Source organism: Dendrobates tinctorius, unplaced genomic scaffold (assembly GCF_039654945.1).
Source record: "Dendrobates tinctorius isolate UK_male_01 unplaced genomic scaffold, ASM3965494v1 ptg000232l, whole genome shotgun sequence".
Classification (NCBI taxonomy): Eukaryota; Metazoa; Chordata; class Amphibia; order Anura; family Dendrobatidae; genus Dendrobates; species Dendrobates tinctorius.
This window is the reverse complement of record NW_027361899.1, coordinates 2,285,820-2,309,290: the sequence shown is the minus strand read 5'-3', so window position 1 is coordinate 2,309,290 and position 23,471 is coordinate 2,285,820. Positions and strand designations below refer to the sequence as shown.

The 23,471-nt window shown below is 44.2% G+C and overlaps 2 pseudogenes; both read left to right on the top strand.

The window, feature by feature from the left end:
- The first annotated feature begins 17,858 nt into the window (after positions 1-17,858).
- LOC141060167 (U7 small nuclear RNA) lies at positions 17,859-17,920 on the top strand (annotated as a pseudogene).
- A 3,881-nt stretch (positions 17,921-21,801) lies between these two features.
- On the top strand, positions 21,802-21,862 carry LOC141060160 (U7 small nuclear RNA; annotated as a pseudogene).
- Positions 21,863-23,471: the final 1,609 nt, after the last annotated feature.

Sequence of the window (23,471 nt, the reverse complement as noted above, 5' to 3'; positions counted from 1 at the left end):
TAACCCTGACCCTAACCCTGACCCTAACCCTAACCCTAACCCTGACCCTGACCCTGACCCTAACCCTAACCCTGACCCTAACCCTAACCCTAACCCTAACCCTTAACCAAACCATACGTAACCCTAACCCTGACCCTAACCCTTAACCAAACCATACTTAACCCTAACCCTGACCCTAACCCTAACCCTGACCCTGACCCTAACCCTAACCCTAAACCCCCTTAACTAACCCTAACTCTAACCCAAACCCCTAAATTCCATGGTTAACAAAAAAAAACGCATGTGCAAAAAAACGCATACATGAGCATGCCAATGCGCACGTATGCGCATCCATAGGCTATAATGGCCATTTTTAGTGCAAAAAGTGCGCATACGTGCGCATGCGCTTTTTTGCAGGGCCAAAAAATGCAACATGCTGCGTCTGGAAAATACAAACGCACACCCCAAAAAAATGCAGCGCATGAAAATCGCATACGTGCGCTTACCAGCGCGCAGGTGTGCGCACCCATGTTAAATATAGGGGAAAAAACGCATGCGCAGCTATGCGTTTTTTTCCAGCGCAAAAAAACGCAAATGTGAAACCAGCCTCAAGCTCAAAAAAGAGCTTTAGTGATGTTTTTTCCATCAAAGTTATTGGAAACCAGATCTTCCTCCCTGATTGTTGATCTCAGAGGTTTTTCCTTCATTTCTTAAAAATTAAAGCTCAATTGGAAGACTTGTGCTTAGTCAAAATACTAAGGAGTGATCAAGACTCACAAATAATACTCAGAATCAGACAAAACTCTAAGATATATAAACATAAGTTTCCTTTATTATTATAACTTCCTGTCTATTTTTCACAAAATAAGTGTGAAAATAAGCAAGTTAGAAATTGACTTTCTTTTTCTATCTGCTGTCATTTCCTTTCAATTATGCTTTTATCTTTTACAGCTCGTTTCAATAAAGCTCGGCCTCCAAACCCTGGAGTGAGCAGTAATTACACCCCATGAGAGGGGTTAACTCTTAACATCCCAGACAGCCCTCTCCAGTCCATTGATTTCTATACTGTAGTGAGCTGCTCAGCTCGCACCAAACCAGCTCATCTTCAAGAAGAGGGTGGAGCTATGCAGATCTTCACTTTCTAGACAAATTCATCAATGGATGTTCCTGTTTATGTAAATACATGTATCACGCTTGTATCCTGCCAAAACCTCTTCGGTGTCGTCTCCATGATATTAATGGTGATCGGGGAGAGGAGGTCGGATGAAACGCTCCATGTGATCACTGTTTGTAGCTCTTTTACTATTTGTTTAATAGTTTTTTGGCAGATGCTGGAAAGCCCAAATATTGGTTAAAAATAGAGAAAACGCAGTGGGGTTTCTGCTCACTTTTTTCTTTTGCAGGTTTAATGTGTTTTTGTGATCAATGTGAACATGCATTTATGTCCTGCATGTGTACCAACTCAAGTCAAGCTCAATATTTGTGGGTTTTTTTTTATTATTGCATTTTCTGCAAGCCGGGGTGTGGCCTCCCTCTTCTGAGCTGGAAATTATATGTAAGGCTTCCCCAGACTGGTTTTCCACTGGTTGGGCCCAGTCCTTTTGTCTGCCCTTATTCACACACTGACATCAACATTGACACATGGTAAGGTTATTAATATTAGACAGTGTAGGACTGTCCATATCAGAGTTACCTTGTCATAGTGGGACGGCTTTTATGCTATATTTGATTAAAACATTTTTTACTGAAAACTCTATTATAATGCACCTTTTGCTTTTTATTTAGTTACAGCAGGATTTTTGCTCACTTTTTGTCTTGTAGGTTTTATGCGATACGATACGATACACTTTATTGATCCCGAGGGAAATTATGATATCACAGCAGCGATACAACAGCATTACAAACAAAACATTACGAACAGCATTACATAGAGTAATTACTAGACACAGATCTTGCACATGACTAACCACAATACGTAACAAACAAAGGTGCACAAGTCTCTGATCCTTTACATTAGTGCGCCGGCCCTAGGTCATAGCCATCTTTCACCCTTCGTGAATTGTTATACATCCCCATAGCAGTAGGCACAAACGATTTCCTGAATTTCTCCTTCTTGCACCTTAGTAGGATTAGACGGCTGCTGAATGTGCTCTTCTGCTTCAAGAGCAGCTCATATAGGGGGTGTGTATTATTGTTCATTATAGCCCTGCACTTCTTTTGAATCCTATCCTCCACTACCTCCTCAAAAAAGTCAAGATGGAGGCCAACAGCCACGCTTGCCTTCTTGATAAGTTTGTTGAGCTTATTGGCATCAGCTACTCGCACACCGCTGCCCCAGCAAATGAGAGCAAAAAAGATGGCACTTGCTAATGTGGGAAGAAGGGCTCCCGCTGAGTGTCCGGGCTGGAACCAAGGGGACCGTCACCTAGGTTCCGGGGGAGACTGTTCCAGGGGGACAGATTTCAGGGACGGACCGTGGAGATGGACAGAGATGGGCTTGACAAAGGGGCGGGGAACGCTAGTCAAGGTGACTCAGCAGACCGGGACAGAAACAGCAGGAGACTGTGGGAGAGACTGTGAGCCAAAGTGACTGACCAGAGCCAGGAGAGATGTTCACCTAGGACACCAGAGGGACGGCGCCCAGATGACTGTCTGAGAGCCACTTCCCTGCTTCAACCCGTGGCTGTGGCCTGCCCGCGGTCACTCGCGGACGTTGCCGCCTTGCTCAAGCCCGCGGCTGCAGCCTGTCTCCCGCCACCCCTAGCCGCCCTGCTCTCACCTGTGGCCGCGGCAAGCCCAGTGCCATCGGCGGCCATCACTGTCTCGCTCCGGTCCGCGGCAGGGGCTGGGCCGTTGCTCGCCACAGATTCTCCGTCGCAGCTGTTAGCTGCACAGGTGGCCTGCCAATCACCACCCCGTATTGCTGCCGCTTGCCCCAGTCTGGGGACTGCAGCCCATACGTTCAAGAACTCCTCCAGGGCCTGTGGTGCCCCGGTGTCACTGGAGCGTCGGAACGCTCGAAGAGTTTGTCAACTCTTCAGCAGCTGGGCCCAGCGGCTGCTACGCCGAAGAACCCCCTGTCCAGAACGCCGAGGGACGTCAGGACGGCTAAGTTGACTATATAGGTAAGGCCCCGTAGTCGGCCATACCGCGGCCCTATAGTGACCGGCTTTCGCCAGACGTAGTCGTGTTCTACCTGTTTGTGTTAGCTTGTATTGAGCCCCTGCGAGGGCAACCCGTGTTACCCCTGTGACTGGTCAGGCTACGACTGAGGACAGTTACCTCTAGGCCTATAAATGTTATTACTAAAAGCACCAAACCGTCTCGCGCTTCGTCACTGCGTCCTGCGTACCTGCTAGTACCACACTGCAACGGACTGGTAGAACATTTCCAGCATTTTACTGCACACATTGAACGACCTAAGCTTCCGCAGAAAGTACAGTCTGCTCATTCCCTTCTTGTGAACCTTCTCTGTATGTCACCTCCAATCGAGTTTGCTGTCGAGGTGAACTCCCAAATATTTGTAGCTCTCAACCCTCTCCACCTCCTGGCCAGCAATAGTGATGGGTAAGTAGTCATCTTTTTTCCTTCTATAACTCATCACCATCTCCTTGGTTTTCTTTACATTTAGTTCTAGACAGTTAGTCTGGCACCAATCTACAAAGTCAGAAACCACCCTTCTATATTCCTCCTCAGCCCGGTCCCCCACAATGCCTCCTACAATCACTGAGTCATCTGGGAATTTTTGGAGGTGACAGAGATCGGATTTACACTGAAAGTCAGCTGTATACAATGTGAAGAGGAAGGGTGACAGCACTGTACCCTGAGGGGCTCCCACACTGCTCCGTACACTGCCAGATACCACCTCCCCCATCCTTACAAACTGCGGCCTGTCCGTCAGGTAGTCGCTTATCCAGTTCACCATCCCCTCATCTACCACCATATCAGTCAACTTATTTCGTAATAAGAGCGGCTGAAAGGTGTTGAAAGCACTAGAGAAGTCAAAGAACATGGCGCGCCCTGCAGATCCATCATTGTCCAAGAATGAATGTATTGTATGTAGCAGAGACGCTACAGCATCATCCACCCCCAATCTCTGCTGGTACGCAAACTGCAGGGGGTCAGTGTAGGCCCTCACCCTCGGGCACAAGTAGGTAAGTACTATTCTCTAACAACTTCATAGCCTGCGATGTTAAGGCCACTGGACGATAGTCGTGTAGGGAAGTGGGAAAGGTGATCTTGGGAACTGGCACCAGGCAGGTGGTCTTCCACAGCACTGGTATTCTCTGAGATTGTAGGCTCCTGTTAAACAGAAGCTGAAATACATTACACAGTTGGTTTGCACACACTTTTAGGACACACTTGGGGAGACAGTGAAAGCAGGCAGTTCATCACCCAAAGTCAATGCTGCCGACCGTTCCTCAGCTCCAACCCTCATTCCTGATGATGCAACACATGTGTTGGTAAATCTGTTGAAGAACTCGTTAATTTCATTAGCCATGGGCATATCCACATTCCCACGCTCCGGCCTAGCCTTAAACCCAGTTAACTGCTTCATGCCCAACCACACCTCCTTGGAATTGTTGTGCGACAGTTTATTTTCTAATTTGATTCGGAACGCCTCACGGGCATTCTTAATTTTCCCCATTAAGTCCCTTTGTATCAGTTTCAGTTTCTTAGTATCCTTCATTTCAAATGCCAGTTTTGTCTCATTTAGTATTTCAATTCTTTTGGAATCCAAGGCTTGTTATTTGCATAACATCAAATCTTTTTAACTGGTACTACACTATCAGTACAAAAATTTAAATAATCAGTTAATCTCCCGACAATATCATTTACATCATCATGCTCTGCTCTGTCGTATATCACCTCCCAGTCTGTGAGGTCAAAGCAGTCTTGCAGGGCCTCCTCAGCTGCAGGAGACCACTTCCTGATTAGTTTTATTTTCGATGGTTGTTTGCTGGCAACAGGTTGATAAGATGGAGACAATAGTATGAGGTTGTGGTCAGATTTCACCAGGGGGGGTAATGCAGATGATGAATAGGCATCTTTAACATTTGCATAGAGGGGATCCAATATACTGCTGTCCCTTGTTGCACAATTAACATATTGATAGAACTTTGGAAGAGCCTTTGAGATAATGACTCTTTTAAAATCCCCAGAGATTAATGTTAACAAGTTTGGGTGCTTTGTTTGAAGGCGAGCCAACACCCCCAACAGCACTCCCCTAGCTGCTTCTTGGCTAGCAGATGGAGGTATATACATAACTATTGCAATGCAAATGGAGAATTCTCTAGGTAGATAGTAAGGCCTAAGGCAACTGCTAGGAGTTCAATGTTTTGACAGCAGTGACTTTCCCTAACAGGTATAGTGTTGGATGCAAGTGTCTGGGTTCTGGGTAGTGCCCCCCTCCTTACCTGAGAGCAGAATACCACACATCTGGATGAGGTGTAACACCTCTGTGGCTACTGAACCCTCAGGGGTGCCACATAAACATTTTACATATAAAGGGTATTCTCAAGTTCTAATACTCTGGGTTAACTCTTAACATCCCAGACAGATTTCTCCAGTCCATTGATTTCTATGCAGCAGTGAGCTGCTCACCTCCCTCCTTTTAGTCTCATCTTCAAGAAGGGGGTGGAGCTATGCAAATCTTCATTTTCCTTGACAAGCTCTTTAATGAATATTTTTCTGGACCTTTCATCATCAGTGAAAAACTTCATCCTTTACTTAACTCGACAAAGGTCTTCTGATGACAGATCTTCTTTATGAAACTGGCCAATATTCAGAAATTCATATCTCCTACCCCTTTCTTATAAAGTTCAAATTGTTGTAGGATCAGTTCCGCCTCTTCCTATTTATTTAAATACTTGTACCATTCTTGTGTTCTCCAGGCGAAACCTTCACTGTGTTGTCGCCATAATATTGATGGTGATCGGGGAGGGGAGGTTGGATGAAACGATCCATGTCATCTGTATGTGTAGCTCTTTTGCTTAACAGTTTTTTGGTAAAGCCTCAAATATTTGTGAATAATAGAATGAGTCTGCTGAATCTCAGTCTTATTCAATATAGTGAAGCCTTGTATTTATTCTTTTTGTGTTTACTCTTGATGGATTAAATGACTGTGTGTATCATGGAAATGTGGTATATCTTGAATTCACTAAAACATTTGCTAAAGTATCTCATATTATCTTTATAGAAAAAATGACTAAGTATGGGATTGACAAGGCTATGGTTAGATGGATTCATAACTGGTTCAGTGATCGTACTCTTAGAGTGGTCATAAATAGTTGCATGTTGAAGTTTCTGCCATCTGAATTTTCTAGAAAGGGGTGGGGCTATTCAAATTTTAACCTATAGCATTTGCTTGGCAAATTGCTCAGTTGAGATTTTTTTCAACTTCAATCGTTTTATTCCTCCCTGATTGTTGATCTCAGAGATTTTCCTGCATTTCTTAAAAATTAAAGCTCAATCTGAAGGCTGTGCTTAGTCAAAAGACTAATGAGTGATCAAGACTCACAAATAATTCTCAGAATCAGACTAAACGCTAAGATATATAGACATAAGTTTCATTTATTGTTATAACGTCCTTTCTATTTTTCACAAAATAAGTGTGAAAATAAGCAAGTTAGCAATTGACTTTCTTTTTCTATCTGCTAATTTTCATTCAATTAAGCTTTTGTCTTTTACAGCAAGTTTCAATAAAGCTCGGCCTCCAGACCCTGGAGTGAGCAGTTCTTACACCTCATGAGAGGGGTTAACTCTTAACATCCCAGACAGCTCTCTCCAGTCCATTGATTTCTATACTGTAGTGAGCTGCTCACCTCAATCCAAACCAGCTCATCTTCAAATCTTCACTTACTAGACAAATTCCTCAATGGATGTTTTTCTGGACCTTTGATCAACAGTAAAGATATTTATCCTTTGTCTTCCTCAACATAGGTCTATTGATAACAGATCTTCCTTCTGCAAATGGCCAATATTCACAAACTCATGCTTTTTGCTAATCTACATATTGTAGTAAGATTAGCCCCGCCTCCTCCCTGTTTATGTAAATACATGTATCACTCTTGTATTGTGCCAAAACCTCTTCTGTGTCGTCTCCATGATATTGATGGTGATCGGGGAGGGGAGGTCGGATGAAACGCTCCATGTGATCAGTGTTCGTAGCTCTTTTACTATTTGTTTAATAGCTTTCTGGCAAATGCTGAAAATCCCAAATATTTGTGGAAAATAGATGAAACAATGTGCTGAATATCTACTTTATTTAATAAAATTAAACAGACTTTTATTAAAAATAGGAAGATATGATTTGGAAAAATCAGGTAAATGACGTTTAAGAAGATTGTCCTCTAGGAACAAAGCTCCACAAAATCCTCCACTAATGAAGTTACTAAGAAGATAAATATTTACATAGCGCCTCCCCCTTCTAGAAAACAACTGCAGATGAAAGGCAGTGTCCGAAGAGGCCACAACCCCAACCCAGACCCACCTAAAGACTGACGCGGCATCTGGAGCTCAATGGGAGGTGAAATGTTATAGAGAAACTCGTATTGTAGTTTAGGCCGACGTTCTCTAGTCTTAGCTTACCTTTTGTTATTTTGCATTATCCATTATATATTATTAGATTATCATCCAGCAACAAGAACTTTGATGAAAAGGATTATTGATGAAGATCTTCAATGACAGCGACTGAAGTGCAGCAAAGAACTCGTAATTAATTCAACAAAGCAAAACCAGAGTGGGAAATTTGCATAGCTCCACCTCCAGATGGGAAATGGGCTGGTAATTAGTACATACCCCCCAAAGGCTGTAGAATTACTGGAAGAAGCAATGGCTTCTACTAAGTCCAGCAAGAATGGCCCACACGGGGCCGCAGCTGGCAACTGCTTCTGTCTTCACGGGTCCTTCCACCTCTTACCACCCCCTTCCGTCCAGTTTTGTCGGCATCTGGACAGTAAGAGCCGTTCAGTGACTGTGAGCGGCTTTCTCTGGGGTCCGGCTTACGCTGCTCACAGAATGGTGCCAGAACGGTCATAAAGATCACATGGACATAACTGTAGGAAATGTTGTAAGAAAAGAAATGAGAAGAACTGTTGAGAAGATACCTTCAGAGTTTGTCTGATCACAGACCGTGGCACCAACAATCATCCTGAAGAAGACCCCCTGCATGTCTGCAAGGTCTGTCCAGAGAGAGAGAACCTGGGCTATAGTTACCTGAGGTTGGGGTCTCAGTAGCGTCTGGCATCTGATGATTCTCCCAGTGTCAGTGCTTTCTGCTCCGATGCTCTCGAATGACAGGATCAGAGCACAGCTGTGGAGGAGACGGAGAAGGTAATTTCTCCATCTCCTCTGCTGCCGGCGGGAATTGCGCTGCACTCGAGCACTATCCGAGTGCAGTGCGATGTTTCACATGCACCCACAGACTTATATTGATGCCTTCTCAAGTGCAATCGCAGCATGCTGCCATGATTTTCACATGAGTAGGTAGGAATTACCGAACAAGAGGTCAAAAAGATAAAACATAAGCTTTATTGACACAAATGGTAAAAGGTGGCACTAAAAACAATAAAAAGCCTGCCGTCACTCACATATGGAACAGAATACTGATCCATGAAAATATTTTAATAAATGTGATAGAAAATTATTGGATCAAAATATGTGGACCAAGATGGAAGATAACAATGCGTAGAGATGTCGCTAAGGTAACCAGCCAATTGTATATCGAAAATACAATATCTATCAAAATGTGTCAAAAGGTATAAAATGTGTATAGGTGAAGCACAAAGTACATAGAAGATATCGGATCGAGGCAGTTTATGTACAGACACAGGATACATGTGTCACTATGGTCCATAGCGGCCTCGTTATCTTCGCCACCTTATCCCCAGCCCTCGCACACTGCACTGTTATTTCTATTACAGTCGCATTATCGTTATAGAATCCCTTTTGATCACAGCCACACTCTATATGGATATTGTTTATGGACCATTGATTTTGGTGAAGAGTCAAAGTGCTGTGAGTGACAGATCTCACACCTTGTCCAGCTCAGCGCCTAACAAAAGACTTGCTGTGATGTGGAGACCATGTGATCATGTCAGCTAAGGTTTCTTAGGGAGAATACAGGCTTATCTTATGTCCTGGCCACACACCAGTTATATTTCCGAGATCCTCAGAACATGGCGAGCGCCCCGCTGGGCCTCAAACTGTCCTAGCCTTACAGTGTTGGGAGATACCTAGAACAGCCAGTAGAAATCTGAAAGTACAGCTGTGTTTGGTCTGAAGGCATAGCAGACACCCAGCCAGGTCCAATAGCGCCAGAACCGCCACCCTAGGACCATCCAGAACAAAGTTATGATCTTTCATAAGTTTTGCAGCTCCAAAGGCAGCCTCTACCCTGCGAGCCAGGCCTTTCATGTACTGGTAACTGATCCATATATTCTGCATATATCTTTTGTTCTAACACCCTTGTATTTTCAGATCTCACCATTATTTATGTATAACCATTGTGTATATACACTCACTGGCCACTTTATTAGGTACACCATGCTAGTAACGGGTTGGACCCCCTTTTGCCTTCAGAACTGCCTCAATTCTTCGTGGCAGAGATTCAACAAGGTGCTGGAAGCATTCCTCAGAGATTTTGGACCATATTGACATGATGGCATCACACAGTTGGCGCAGATTTGTCGGCTGCACATCCCTGATGCGAATCTCCCGTTCCACCACATCCCAAAGATGCTCTATTGGATTGAGATCTGGTGACTGAGGAGGCCATTTGAGTACAGTGAACTCATTGTCATGTTCAAGAAACCAATCTGAGATGATTCGAGCTTTATGACATGGCGCATTATCCTGCTGAAAGTAGCCATCAGATGCCTGTTCGTAGCTGAGAGGAGTGGTACCCAGTGTGGTCTTCTGCTGCTGTAGCCCATCTGCCTCAAAGTTCGACGCACTGTGCGTTCAGAGATGCTCTTCTGCCTACCTTGGTTGTAACCGGTGGCAATTTGAGTCACTGTTGCCTTTCTATCAGCTCGAACCAGTATGCCCATTCTCCTCTGACCTCTGGCATCAACAAGGCATTTCCGGCCACAGAACTGCCGCTCACTGGATTTTTTTTCTTTTTCGGACCATTCTCTGTAAACCCTAGAGATGGTTGTGCGTGAAAATCCCAGTAGATCAGCAGTTTCTGAAATACTCAGACCAGCCCTTCTGGCACCAACAATCTTGCCACGTTCAAAGGCACTCAAATCACCTTTCTTCCCCATACTGATGCTCGGTTTGAACTGCAGGAGATTGTCTTGACCATGTCTACATGCCTAAATGCACTGAGTTGCCGCCATGTGATTGGCTGATTAGAAATTAAGTCTTAACACACAGTTGGACAGGTGTACCTAATAAAGTGGCCAGTGAGTGTATAGGGCATTGTCTAGTGTGCCCTTAAGGCAATTAAATATATAAATTAACCTTGAGTTTTTTTATCTTGATCCACACGTTCATTTCTCGGTTTAACGTTCCATGCTACCGGGGCTGGTTCCTGGCTCAATATAACCCTGTTAACAGGCCAAGCATACATCGAATGAGGAACTGGTGGCAGCCTTACCGGGCTGATAAGGTTCTGTGGGCCCATGTGGATGTCAATGTAAACTTGTTTCACTCTTATTTTACATGCCCCCAGGGGGTGCGGAACGTCACATTGGTACAAGTGGGGAGACCTTACCACCTGATCCCGCTGATGTAATATTGATGTCCCTCGGGTAGAGAGGTGCGGATACTTCGCATGAGGTGGCAGCGGAGGGGATCTGTGTCACCTCTCTGGTGTCAATCTTCACACCTCCCCTTCCTGCTAATCTACATATGGTAGTAGGATTAACCCTGCCCCTTCCTGCTTATGTAAATACACGTATCACTCTTGTATCCTCCTTTGACAGGTTTTGTCCTATGTGGTCTCCATGATAGTGATAGTGATGGTGATCGGGGAGGGGAGGTCGGATTAAATGCTCCTTGTGATCAGTGTTTGTAGCTCTTTTACTATCTGTTTAACAGCTTTTTGGCAAATGTTTTGAAAAGCCCAAATATTTGTGAAAAATAGAAATTTGAGAAATAACTATGATTGCAGCTGGTATCAGTCTTAGCTTCTTGTGCAGTAGATGATTATTGTGTTATGTGGCAGTGAGGGTTCCTACACAGGTCTAGAGCAACACATTCAGATGCCGAGGGCTTTTTTTTAATTTAATTTAGAATATTTTGCTGAATTGGTTCTAGTTTTGAGATAATTCATCCATGAAAATAATCCGTTCTCCCAATGTGACTTGCGTGATAACAGGTGCTATCGCTTTTGGTCTTTTGACTCTAACAGCGTCTGAAGTAATGAAATATCCTATATAATTATTTTGTATTTTCATTTGTAGCTTACAATGTTATAAAAGACACTTTTTAACTTTTTGAAGCCATAATTCTTCTGTAATTAATTATTAAATATTTCAGAAATTAGAGCCAGTCTGTCAAAACCAAAGTCATAATCTTAATAAGATCCATAAACATCATATAAAACCGTCCAGACGTCATTGGCACCAGAATCACCGTATACCGGTGTAATCACGGAAGATTGCTGGAAGAGGATCCAAGACCAACGATATAGTTACCAGACCCTGGAGTGAGTAGTATTTACACCCCATGACAGGGGTTAACTCTTAACATCCCAGACAGCTCTCTCCAGTCCATTGATTTCTATACTGTAGTGAGCTGCTCACCTCCATCCAAACCAGTTCAGAGGAGGGTGGAGCTATGCAGATCTTCACTTACTACAAAAATTCGTCAATGGATGTTTTTGTGTACATTTGAGCATCAGTAAAGATATTCTCTTCTGTGTCGTCTCCATGATATTGATGGTGATCGAGGAGAGAAGGTCGGATGAAACGCTCCATGTGATCAGTGTTTGTAGCTCTTTTACTATTTGTTTAATAACTATTTGCCAGATGCTAAAAAGCCCAAATATTTGTGAAAAGAAAAACAGTTTTGAAAAAATTCTGTCATGATGTGCTTTTTATTTACTTAGTTACAGCAGGGTTTTTGCTCTTTTTTTGTCTGCTTTAGGTTTTATATGATAATCATAGATTGATGATAATTGGTCGCACATTAAAATGGAAGTGTTTCCAGTGGGGACCACAAGGTTCTGTCCTGGCGCTGGTGTTACAAGTGCGGATCATAAGGCTCTGTCCTGGCGTTACAAGAGGGGTACAACAAGGCTCTGCCTTGACCCCAGTGTTGCAAGTGTGGACCACAAGGCTTTGTCCTGGCCCCAGTGTTACAAGTAGGGACCACAAGGCTCTGTCCTCACGCCAGTGTTACAAGTAGGGACCACAAGGCTCTGTCCTCGCTTCCAGTGTTACAAGTTGGGACCACAAGGCTGTGTCCTGGCCCCAGTGCTACAAGTGGGGACCACAAGGCTCTGTCCTCACTTCCAGTGTTACAAGTTGGGACCACAAGGCTGTGTCCTGGCCCCAATGCTACAAGTGGGGACCACAAGGCTCTGCCCTGGCCCCAGTGCTACAAGTGGGGACCACAAGGCTCTGCCCTGGCCCCAGTGTTACAAGTGGGGACCACAAGTCTCTGTCCTGGCCCCAGTGTTACAAGTAGGGACCAAAAGGCTCTGTCCTGGCCCCAGTGTTACAAGTAGGGACCACAAGGCTGTGTCCTGGCCCCAGTGTTACAAGTAGGGACCAAAAGGCTCTGTCCTGGCCCCAGTGTTACAAGTTGGGACCACAAGGCTGTGTCCTGGCCCCAATGCTACAAGTGGGGACTACAAGGCTCTGCCCTGGCCCCAGTGCTACAAGTGGAGACCACAAGGCTCTGTACTGGCCCCAGTGTTACAAGTGGGGTTCCACAAGTCTCTGTCCTGGCCCCAGTGTTACAAGTGGGGATCACAAGGCTATGTCCTGGCCCCAGTGTTACAATTGGGGACCACAAGGCTCTGTCCTGGCTCCAGTGTTACATGTGGGGACCACAAGGCTCTGTCCTGGCTCCAGTGTTACATGTGGGGACCACAAGGCTCTGTCCTGGCCCCAGTGTTACAATTGGGGACCACAAGGCTCTGTCCAGGTTCCAGTGTTACAAGTGGGGACCACAAGGCTCTGTCCTGGCTCCAGTGTTACATGTGGGTTCCACAAGGCTCTGTCCTGGCCCCAGTGTTACAAGTGGGAACCACAAGGCTCTGTCCTGGCTCCAGTGTTACAAGTGGGGTACCACAAGGCTCTGTCCTGGCCCCAGTGTTACAAGTGGGAACCACAAGGCTCTGTCCTGGCCCCAGTGTTACAAGTGGGGACCACAAGGCTCTGTGCTGGCTCTAGTGTTGTTCATCATTTTTATGAATAATCTAGATAAAGGAACAGAAGGTAAACAAATCAAATTTGCAGATGATGGAAAGCTAGGAGGGATCTGGTGCTGTGCGTTGGCCCTTGTTGCTGTGGTTTTGTGCTTGTGGGGCGGTGTGATCGTGAGTCTTGGGGACTCAGTCTTGCTGCATGTGCGCTTTGAGCTGCGGGCCACCCGCCTGCTGGTGTATTGTCGCTGCGGCGGTGGATAGTGCACGGCACCACTCCTTTAAGGCAACAAAACTTAGGACCCCCTGACAAGTTCACCGTGGCGCGGCAGCGGCTTCATACTGTCTGATAAGAATGTTAAACTAAGAACCTCATGCTCACTTACATTGTATTTAGATACTTGCATAGAGGCATTAGATCAATGTATGATCTCTTGGGGGGAATGTTCATGTTCCTTTTTCAGCTTTTTGATATCAGATCTTCTTTAAAATCTTTTTCTTAGAGATTATTCTACAATAATTTATCTTTCTATAACAATGATAAATCACAGATAATACTCAATATTAGATAACAAGCTAAGGCTGGTCTCACACTAGCGTTTCCTGGAGCTGCGGTGGGATTTATCCCCAGAGAGGTGATAAATGGTTGCACATCGAAGCTTCCGACATCTAAATTTTCTACAAAGGGGTGGAGCTATGCAAATTTTAATCTATAGCATTTGCTTGGCAAATTGCTCAGTTGAGGTTTTTTTGAGCTTCAGTGATGTTTTTTTAAATCAAAATTTTTGGAAACCAGATCTTCCTCCCTGATTGTTGATCTCAGAGGATTTTCCTGCATTTCTTAAAAATTAAAGCTCAATCGGAAGACTTGTGCTTAGTCAAAAGACTAAGGAGTGATCAAGACTCACAAATAATACGCAGAATCAGACAAAACTCTAAGATATATAAACATAAGTTTCATTTATTGTTATAACGTCCTCTCTATTTTTCACAAAATAAGTTTGAAAATAAGCAAGTTAGCAATTGGCTTTCTTTTCCTATCTGCTGTCATTTTCTTTCAATTAAGCTTTTATCTTTTACAGCTCGTTTCAGTGAAGCTCGGCCCCCAGACCCTGGAGTGAGCAGTTATTACACCCCATGAGAGAGCTGTCTGGGATGTTAAGAGTTAACCCCAACTCTTAACGTCCCAGACAGCTCTCTCCAGTCCATTGATTTCTACACTGTAGTGAGCTGCTCATCTTGCTCCAATCCAGCTCATCTTGAAGAGGAGGGTGGAGCTATGCAAATCTTCACTTACTAGACAAATTCCTCAATGGATGTTTTTCTGGACCTATGATCGTCAATAAAGATATTTATCCTTTGTCTTCCTCAACATAGGTCTATTGATAACAAATCTTCCTTCTGCAAATGGCCAATAGTCACAAACTCATGCTTTTTGCTAATCTACATATTGTGGTAGGATTAACCCCGCCTCCTCCCTGTTTATGTAAATACATGTATCACTCTTGTATCCTGCCAAAACCTCTTCTGTGTCGTCTCCATGATATTGATGGTGATCGGGGAGGGGAGGTCGGATGAAACGCTCCATGTGATCAGTGTTTGTAGCTCTTTTACTATGTGTTTAATAGCTTTTTGGCAAATGCTGAAAAGCCCAAATATTTGTGAAAAATAGATGAAACAATCTGCTGAATATTTACTTTATTTAGTAAAATAAAACAGATTTTTAGTAAGAATAGGGAGATATGATTTAGAAAGATAAATGATTGTAGAGTAACGTGTAAGAAGTTTGTTCTCTAGGTACAAAGCTCCACAAAATCCTCCACTAATGAAGTTACTAAGAAGATAAATATTTACATAGCGCCTCCCCCTTCTAGCAAACAGCTGCAGATGAAAGGCAGTGTCCGAAGAGGCCACAACCCCAACCCAGACCCTCCAAAAGACTGACGCGGCATCTGGAGCTCAATGGGAGGTGAAATGTTGTAGACAAACTCGTATTGTAGTTTAGGCCGACGTTCTCTAGTCTTAGCTTACCTTTTGTTATTTTGCATTATACATTATATATTATTAAATTATCATCCAGCAACAAGAACTTTGATGAAAAGGATTATTGATGAAGATCTTCAATGACAGCGACTGAAGCGCAGCAAAGAACTCGTAATTAATTCAACAAAGCAAAACCAGAGTGGGAAATTTGCATAGCTCCACCTCCAGATGGGAAATGGGCTGGTAATTAGCACATACCCCCCAAAGGCTGTAGAATTACTGGAAGAAGCAATGGCTTCTACCAAGCCCAGCAAGAATGACCCACACGGGGCCGCAGCTGGCAACTGCTTCTGTCTTCACGGGTCCTTCCACCTCTTACCACCCCCTTCCGTCCAGTTTTGTCGGCATCTGGACAGTAAGAGCCGTTCAGTGACTGTGAGCGGCTTTCTCTGGGGTCCGGCTTATGCTGCTCACAGAATGGTGCCAGAACGGTCATAAAGATCACATGGACATAACTGTAGGAAATGTTGTAAGAAAAGAAATGAGAAGAACTGTTGAGAAGATACCTTCAGAGTTTGTCTGATCACAGACCGTGGCACCAACAACCATCCTGAAGAAGACCCCCTGCATGTCTGCAAGGTCTGTCCAAAGAGAGAGAACCTGGGCTATAGTAACCTGAGGTTGGGGTCTCAGTAGCGTCTGGCATCTGATGATTCTCCCAGTGTCAGTGCTTTATGCCCTCGAATGACAGGATCAGAGCACAGCTGTGGAGGAGACGGAGAAGGTAATTTATCCATCTCCTCTGCTGCCGGCAGGAATTGCGCTGCACTCGAGCACTATCCGAGTGCAGTGCGATGTTTCACATGCACCCACAGACTTATATTGATGCCTTCTCAAGTGCAGTCGCAGCATGCTGCCATGATTTTCACATGAGTAGGTAGGAATTACCGAACAAGAGGTCAAAAAGATAAAACATAAGCTTTATTGAGACAAATGGTAAAAGGTGGCACTAACAACAAAAGAGAAAAGCCTGCCGTCACTCACATATGGAACAGAATACTGATCCATGGAAATATTTTAATAAATGTGATAGAAAATTATTGGATTAAAATATGTGGACCAAGATGGAAGATAACAATGCGTAGAGATGTCGCTAAGGTAACCAGCCAATTGTATATCGAAAATACAATATCTATCAAAATGTGTCAAAAGGTATAAAATGTGTATAGGTGAAGCACAAAGTACATAGAAGATATCGGATCGAGGCAGTTTATGTACAGACACAGGATACATGTGTCACTATGGTCCATAGCGGCCTCGTTATCTTCGCCACCTTATCCCCAGCCCTCGCACACTGCACTGTTATTTCTATTACAGTCGCATTATCGTTATAGAATCCCTTTTGATCACAGCCACACTCTATATGGATATTGTTTATGGACCATTGATGTTGGTGAAAAGTCAAAGTGCTGTGAGTGACAGATCTCACACCTTGTCCAGCTCAGCGCCTAACAAAAGACTTGCTGTGATGTGGAGACCATGTGATCATGTCAGCTAAGATTGCGTAGGGAGAATACAGGCTTATCTTATGTCCTGGCCACACACCAGTTATATTTCCGAGATCCTCAGAACATGGCGAGCGCCCCGCTGGGCCTCAAACTGTCCTAGCTTTACAGTGTTGGGAGATACCTAGAACAGCCAGTAGAAATCTGAAAGTACTGCTGTGTTTGGTCTGAAGGCAAGTGGGCACCCGGCCGGGTCCAATAGCGCCAGAACCGCCACCCTAGGACCATCCAGAACAGAGTTATGATCTGTCATAGGTTTTGGAGTTTTGCAGCTCCAAAGGCAGCCTCTACCCTGCGAGCCAGGCCTTTCATGTACTGGTAACTGACCCATATATTCTGCATATATCTTTTGACCTAACACCCTTGTATTTTCAGATCTCACCATTTTATATGTATAACCATTGTGTATATATGGGGCATTGTCTAGTGTGCCCTTAAGGTGATTATATATATAATTTAACCTTGCGTTGCATTTTTTTATCTTGATCCACACGTTCGTTTCTCGGTTTAACGTTCCATGCTACCGGGGCTGGTTCCTGGCTCAATATAACCCTGTTAACAGGCCAGGCATACATCGAATGAGAAACTGGTGGCAGTTTCACCAGGCTGATAAGGTTCTGTTTCTGCGGGCCCATGTGGATGTCAATATAAACTTGTATCACTCTTATCTTACATGCTCCCAGGGGGTGCGGAACGTCACATTGGTAAAAGTGGGGAGACCTTACCACCTGATCCCGCTGATGTAATATTGATGTCCCTCGGGTAGAGAGGTGCGGATCCTTCACATGAGGTGGCAGCGGAGGGGATCTGTGTCACCTCTCTGGTGTCAATCTTCACACCTCCCCTTCCTGCTAATCTACATATGGTAGTAGGATTAACCCTGCCCCTTCCTGCTTATGTAAATACACGTATCACTCTTGTATCCTTCTTTGAAAGGTTTTGTCCTATGTGGTCTCCATGATAGTGATGGTGATCGGGGAGGGGAGGTCGGATGAAAGGCTCCATGTCATCAGTGTTTGTAGCTCTTTTACTATTTGTTTAACAGCTTTTTGGCAAATGTTGAAAAGCCCCAAATATTTGTGAGAAATAGAAATTTGAGAAATAACTATGATTGCTGCTGGTATCAGTCTTAGCTTCTTGTGCAGTAGATGATTATTGTGTTATGTGGCAGTGAGAGTCATTACACAGGTCTAGAGCAACACATTCAGATGCCGAGGGCTTTTTTTTAATTTAATTTAGAATATTTTGCTGAATTGGTTCTGGTTTTGAGATAATTCATCCATGAAAATAATCCGTTCTCCCAATGTGACTTGCGTGATAACAGGCGCTATCGCTTTTGGTCTTTTGACTCTAACAGCGTCTGAAGTAATGAAATATCCTATATAATTATTTTGTATTTTCATTTGTAGCTTACAATGTTATAAAAGACACTTTTTAACTTTTTGAAGCCATAATTCTTCTGTAATTAATTATTAAATATTTCAGAAATTAGAGCCAGTCTGTCAAAACCAAAGTCATAATCTTAATCAGCTCCATAAACATCATATAAAACCGTCCAGAAGTCATTGGCACCGGAATCACCGTATACCGGTGTAATCACGGAAGATTGCTGGAAGAGGATCCAAGACCAACGATATAGTTACCAGACCCTGGAGTGAGCAGTATTTACACCCCATGACAGGGGTTAACTCTTAACATCCCAGACAGCTCTCTCCAGTCCATTGATTTCTATACTGTAGTGAGTTGCTCACCTCCATCCAAACCAGTTCAGAGGAGGGTGGAGCTATGCAGATCTTCACTTACTACAAAAATTCCTCAATGGATGTTTCTGTGTACATTTGATCATCAGTAAAGATATTCTCTTCTGTGACGTCTCCATGATATTGATGGTGATCGAGGAGAGGAGGTCGGATGAAATGCTCCATGTGATCAGTTTTTGTAGTTCTTTTACTATTTGTTTAATAGCTTTTTGGCAGATGCAGAAGAGCCCAAATATTTGTGAAAAGTAAAACAGTTTTGAAAAAATTCTGGCATGATGTGCTTTTTATTTATTTAGTTACAGCAGGGTTTTTGCTCTTGTTTTGTCTGCTTTAGGTTTTATATGATAATCATACATTGATGATAATTGGTTGTACATCCAAATGGAAGTGTTTCCAGTGGGGACCACAAGGTTCTGTCCTGGCCCTGTGTTACAAATGCGGATCATAAGGCTCTGTCCTGGTGTTACAAGAGGGGTACAACAAGGCTCTGCCTTGACCCCAGTGTTGCAAGTGTGGACCACAAGGCTTTGTCCTGGCCCCAGTGTTACAAGTAGGGACCACAAGGCTCTGTCCTCGCGCCAGTGTTACAAGTAGGGACCACAAGGCTCTGTCCTCGCTTCCAGTGTTACAAGTTGGGACCACAAGGCTGTGTCCTGGCCCCAGTGCTACAAGTGGGGACCACAAGGCTCTGTCCTCGCTTCCAGTGTTACAAGTTGGGACCACAAGGCTGTGTCCTGGCCCCAGTGCTACAAGTGGGGACCACAAGGCTCTGCCCTGGCCCCAGTGCTACAAGTGGGGACCACAAGGCTCTGCCCTGGCCCCAGTGTTACAAGTGGGGACCACAAGGCTATGTCCTGGCCCCAGTGTTACAAGTAGGGACCAAAAGGCTCTGTCCTGGCCCCAGTGTTACAAGTAGGGACCACAAGGCTGTGTCCTGGCCCCAGTGCTACAAATGGGGACCAAAAGGCTCTGTCCTGGCCAAAGTGTTACAAGTGGGGACCACAAGGCTCTGTCCTGGCCCCAGTGTTACAAGTGGGGTACCACAAGTCTCTGTCCTGGCCCCAGTGTTACAAGTAGGGACCAAAAGGCTCTGTCCTGGCCCCAGTGTTACAAGTAGGGACCACAAGGCTGTGTCCTGGCCCCAGTGCTACAAGTGGAGACCACAAGGCTCTGTCCTGGCCCCAGTGTTACAAGTGGGGTTCCACAAGGCTCTGTCCTGGCTCCAGTGTTACATGTGGGGACCACAAGGCTCTGTCCTGGCTCCAGTGTTACATGTGGGGACCACAAGGCTCTGTCCTGGCCCCAGTGTTACATGTGGGGACCTCAAGGCTCTGTCCAGGTTCCAGTGTTACAAGTGGGGACCACAAGGCTCTGTCCTGGCTCCAGTGTTACATGTGGGTTCCACAAGGCTCTGTCCTGGCCCCAGTGTTACAAGTGGGGTACCACAAGGCTCTGTCCTGGCCCCAGTGTTACAAGTGGGAACCACAAGGCTCTGTCCTGGCTCCAGTGTTACATGTGGGTTCCACAAGGCTCTGTCCTGGCCCCAGTGTTACAAGTGGGGTACCACAAGGCTCTGTCCTGACCCCAGTGTTACAAGTGGGGACCACAAGGCTCTGTGCTGGCTCTAGTGTTGTTCATCATTTTTATGAATAATCTAGATAAAGGAACTGAAGGTAAACAAATCAAATTTGCAGACGATGGAAAGCTAGGAGGGATCTGGTGCTGTGCGTTGGCCATTGTTGCTGTGGTTTTGTGCTTGTGGGGCGGTGCGATCGTGAGTCTTGGGGACTCAGTCTTGCTGCATGTGCGCTTTGAGCTCCGGGCCACCCGCCTGCTGGTGTATTGTCGCTGCGGCGGTGGATAGTGCACGGCACCACTCCTTTAAGGCAACAAAACTTAGGACCCCCTGATAAGTTCACCGTGGCGCGGCAGCGGCTTCATACTGTCTGATAAGAATGTTAAACTAAGAACCTCATGCTCACTTACATTGTATTTAGATTCTTACATAGAGGCTTTAGATCAATGTATGATCTCTTGGGGGGAATGTTCATGTTCCTTTTTCAGCCTTTTGATATCAGATCTTCTTTAAAATCTTTTTCTTAGAGATTATTCTACAATAATTTATCTTTCTATAACAATGATAAATCACAGATAATACTCAATATTAGATAACAAGCTAAGGCTGGTCTCACACTAGCGTTTCCTGGAGCTGCGGTGGGATTTATCCCCAGAGAGGTGATAAATGGTTGCACATCGAAGCTTCCGACATCTAAGTTTTCTACAAAGGGGTGGAGCTATGCAAATATTAATCTATAGCGTTTGCTTGGCAAATTGCTCAGTTGAGGTTTTTTTGAGCTTCAGTGATGTTTTTTTAAATCAAAATTTTTGGAAACCAGATCTTCCTCCCTGATTGTTGATCTCAGAGGATTTTCCTGCATTTCTTAAAAATTAAAGCTCAATCGGAAGACTTGTGCTTAGTCAAAAGACTAAGGAGTGATCAAGACTCACAAATAATACGCAGAATCAGACAAAACTCTAAGATATATAAACATAAGTTTAATTAATTGTTATAACATCCTCTCTATTTTTCACAAAATAAGTTTGAAAATAAGCAAGTTAGCAATTGGCTTTCTTTTTCTATCTGCTGTCATTTTCTTTCAATTATGCTTTTATCTTTTACAGCTCGTTTCAGTGAAGCTCGGCCTCCAGACCCTGGAGTGAGCAGTTATTACACCCCATGAGAGAGCTGTCTGGGATGTTAAGAGTTAACCCCAACTCTTAACGTCCCAGACAGCTCTCTCCAGTCCATTGATTTCTACACTGTAGTGAGCTGCTCATCTTGCTCCAATCCAGTTCATCTTGAAGAGGAGGGTGGAGCTATGCAAATCTTCACTTACTAGACAAATTCCTCAATGGATGTTTTTCTGGACCTATGATCGTCAATAAAGATATTTATCCTTTGTCTTCCTCAACATAGGTCTATTGATAACAAATCTTCCTTCTGCAAATGGCCAATAGTCACAAACTCATGCTTTTTGCTAATCTACATATTGTAGTAGGATTAACCCCGCCTCCTCCCTGTTTATGCAAATACATGTATCACTCTTGTATCTTGCCAAAACCTCTTCTGTGTCATCTCCATGATATTGATGGTGATCGGGGAGGGGAGGTCAGATGAATTGCTCCATGTGTTTAGTGTTTGTAGCTCTTTTACTATTTGTTTAATAGCTTTTTGGCAATTGCTGAAAAGCCAAAATATTTGTGAAAAATAGATAAAACAATCTGCTGAATATCTACTTTATTTAGTAAAATGAAACAGACTTTTATTAAGAATAGGGAGACATGATTTAGAAAGATGAATGACTGTAGAGTAACGTGTAAGAAGATTGTCCTCTAGGAACAAAGCTCCACAAAATCCTCCACTAATGAAGTTACTAAGAAGATAAATATTTACATAGCGCCTCCCCCTTCTAGGAAACAGCTGCAGATGAAGGCAGTGTCCGAAGAGGCCACAACCCCAACCCAGACCCACCAAAAGACTGACGCGGCATCTGGAGCTCAATGGGAGGTGAAATGTTATAGACAAACTCGTATTGTAGTTTAGGCCGACGTTCTCTAGTCTTAGCTTACCTTTTGTTATTTTGCATTATCCATTATATATTATTAAATTATCATCCAGCAACAAGAACTTTGATGAAAAGGATTATTGATGAAGATCTTCAATGACAGCGACTGAAGCGCAGCAAAGAACTCGTAATTAATTCAACAAAGCAAAACCAGAGTGGGAAATTTGCATAGCTCCACCTCCAGATGGGAAATGGGCTGGTAATTAGCACATACCCCCCAAAGGCTGTAGAATTACTGGAAGAAGCAATGGCTTCTACTAAGTCCAGCAAGAAAGGCCCACAAGGGGCCGCAGCTGGCAACTGCTTCTTTCTTCACGGGTCCTTCCACCTCTTACCACCCCCTTCCGTCCAGTTTTGTCGGCATCTGGACAGTAAGAGCCGTTCAGTGACTGTGAGCGGCTTTCTCTGGGGTCCGGCTTACGCTGCTCACAGAATGGTGCCAGAACGGTCATGAAGATCACATGGACATAACTGTAGGAAATGTTGTAAGAAAAGAAATGAGAAGAACTGTTGAGAAGATACCTTCAGAGTTTGTCTGATCACAGACCGTGGCACCAACAACCATCCTGAAGAAGACCCCCTGCATGTCTGCAAGGTCTGTCCAAAGAGAGAGAACCTGGGCTATAGTAACCTGAGGTTGGGGTCTCAGTAGCGTCTGGCATCTGATGATTCTCCCAGTGTCAGTGCTTTCTGCTCCGATGCTCTCGAATGACAGGATCAGAGCACAGCTGTGGAGGAGACGGAGAAGGTAATTTATCCATCTCCTCTGCTGCCGGTGGGAATTGCGCTGCACTCGAGCACTATCCGAGTGCAGTGCGATGTTTCACATGCACCCACAGACTTATATTGATGCCTTCTCAAGTGCAGTCGCAGCATGCTGCCATGATTTTCACATGAGTAGGTAGGAATTACCGAACAAGAGGTCAAAAAGATAAAACATAAGCTTTATTGACACAAATGGTAAAAGGTGGCACTAACAACAATAAAGAAAAGCCTGCCGTCACCCACATATGGAACAGAATACTGATCCATGAAAATATATTAATAAATGTGATAGAAAATTATTGGATTAAAATATGTGGACCAAGATGGAAGATAACAATGCGTAGAGATGTCGCTAAGGTAACCAGCCAATTGTATATCGAAAATACAATATCTATCAAAATGTGTCAAAAGGTATAAAATGTGTATAGGTGAAGCACAAAGTACATAGAAGATATCGGATCGAGGCAGTTTA